The sequence below is a fragment of the Tursiops truncatus genome, chromosome 10, assembly GCF_011762595.2.
Source record: "Tursiops truncatus isolate mTurTru1 chromosome 10, mTurTru1.mat.Y, whole genome shotgun sequence".
In the NCBI taxonomy this organism is placed as follows: domain Eukaryota; kingdom Metazoa; phylum Chordata; class Mammalia; order Artiodactyla; family Delphinidae; genus Tursiops; species Tursiops truncatus.
Window position 1 is genome coordinate 92,982,171 of NC_047043.1, and position 2,412 is coordinate 92,984,582.

General features: G+C 35.6%; 1 non-coding gene across 1 annotated transcript; it reads left to right on the top strand.

Annotated features, from left to right (window-relative positions):
- Positions 1-1,450: 1,450 nt before the first annotated feature.
- LOC117314011 (small nucleolar RNA SNORA62/SNORA6 family) lies at positions 1,451-1,597 on the top strand. Its single transcript, XR_004528702.1, has one exon. It is a non-coding gene; the product is annotated as a small nucleolar RNA SNORA62/SNORA6 family (small nucleolar RNA).
- The last annotated feature ends 815 nt before the right edge of the window (positions 1,598-2,412 follow it).

Consider the following 2,412-nt stretch of genomic DNA (forward strand, 5'->3'; position numbering starts at 1 on the left):
CGCCTGGTCATTGTTCTAAAAATATGAAACTTGAGGCCTGTTTGTTTTTGTGTTTTTGTTTTTTTACAGTTAGAAACCTTGATTGCAGTGCTACAATTTAGAAAATTTAGAAAAGGCACTCTGAGGAACTGAAAAATGTAGAAGAAAATAGAATCTCTTAAGTGTGTAGGAAGTAAATACAATCTCTGGCAGAGAAAAGCAGTTTTCACGAAAATATAATAGAGAAAGATAACTGAAGTTATTATAAATGCACCTAACTAAAAGGGAAAAATTAGTAGAGGAAAGGAAGTTATCTCCTAGTCTTAAGCTGTTTAAGGTCTTGGTGGTTGCCAGGAAAGATGCAAAATGCCATGTATTCTTTTTTTCTCTCTCTCAAAACTGCTTTAAAAATCCACGAAAAAATCAAGCCTGCCTTTTAGCTATTAAAATTGAATTTAAGAAAATGACATGGGTTCAGATTTGGATTGACATTATTGACTAGTCACTCTTCTTTTCATACAAATGATAGCAGTATCAGTGTTTGAATCTGGCCTATTTGGTTACAAGGAAGAATTCAGTCAGATTATTGCAGTGGACAAATGGTTGTTATAATTACATATGGACTCTCACTGGACCTGGAAGCTTAGGTGTAGAGAGAAATATTTTGCTCCCTCTCTGAGTCTTTGGTGCTATGTGTCCATCTGCTGTATTCCCCATGCCAACCTCTGGAACTGATCTGCTGACGCTGGTTTTCTACATCTTCATTGTCCAGCTTGCCTATTTGCGTAGGTTACTTCTTCTAGATTATCTTTGTCCCCTTTCTACAGCACACATTTTTTTCTCTAACTTTTATTTTAATCTCATGTATAACATAGGAAGCCTTGCCTCTGTTGGGGTAAGGGAAGCATTTTCCTCTTTTCTCCTCAGAGTAACTCCTTCATTTGTAACTAATATGACTGAGGGATTTGGACCTGGGCTGCCAAGAATTTACCACTCGTTCTTATTCTCATTCTCTTGTTCTTTCTGTTTCTCACTAGTTTCATTTCAGAGGGAAAGAAAGAAATCCTTTTTTTTTTTTTTTTTTTTTTCACCGCACCGTGCCGCATGGGGGATCTTAGTTCCCCAATCAGGGATTGAACCCACAGTGGAAGTGCATAGTCTTAACTCCTGGACCACCAGGAAAGTCCTGAAAGAAGTCTTGATTTTAAATTCCAAGCTGTATTCTGGCTTTACCAGAATGACAGCTATTAAACTTTCCCTTTTGATTTCTATGTATATTGATCTACTGGTTCAAGATCCATAGGGCAGTGATTCTCAGCTGAAGTGATTTTGTCAGGGGACATTTGACAATGTCAGAAAACATTTGTGATTGTCAGGACTGGAGAAGGAGATTCTACTGGCTTCTGGTCAGTAGAGTTCAAGAATGCTGCCAAACATCATTCAATGCACCAGGTAACAACCCGCGTTAAAAATAACAATAATAAAGCTCAGTGGAGGCCAGTCTTGGCCAATGAACTTCTGAGTGTCGGAAGTGTGCCATATTAATGGCAGGATTTTCACTAACACCAGTAGAGCTTGCCTCTATGACTGGAGTTTGATAGTACTCGCTGCCACATGCATAAAAAAAAAAAACAACAATAATAATACTGCTATATTTAAAATAGATAACCAACAAGGAGCTACTGTATAGCACCAGGAACTCTGCTCAGTACTCTGTAATAACTTATATGGGAAAAAAAAATTTGATAAAGAGTAGATACATGTATACATATAATTGAGTCACTTTCCTGTACACCTGAAGCTAACACAGCATTGTTAATCAACTATACTCCAAAATAAAGTAAAAATTAAAAAAAAATTTCTAGCCCCAAATATCAGTAGTGCCAAAGTTGAAAAATTCTGCCATACGAGAAGTAAAGGGTTTGAGATTAATTATTGCCTTTATATTCAAAAACTATTTTATTACCATTTCTAACTATGTAATCTCTCAATTATACCCTTCCAGATTCCCAGGGAAAGATATGAATGGTGAAGCCTATTTTTGAACTAGGCTCCACAAAGCACAGACTTCTGCCAGTCCAAGGGTTCAAGTTCCTTAGTCCAACCCGAACAACTATGACTCACAAGGTATCAGCTATGATTATAAAATAAAACATGGACATGTTAGCTCTTGTCTCTAAAAAAGGTAGATAATTTTTTTAGAAGGAGATGTGATTAGGTAGGAATCATAAAACATGTTCAGAACAAAAAGTAAAATATAATTTCCTTAATACTTAATAACTTTTAATTGATGACAAAAATCAAGTGAGTCTTCTATCATGTATATTTTAAGCCAATATGATTCAGTAATATTGTTTTGGATATTCAGTTACTGTATTTGTGAGAACACTTAATTTTTATTAACTCTGAGAAAAAGGAAAAAGCTAATTACAC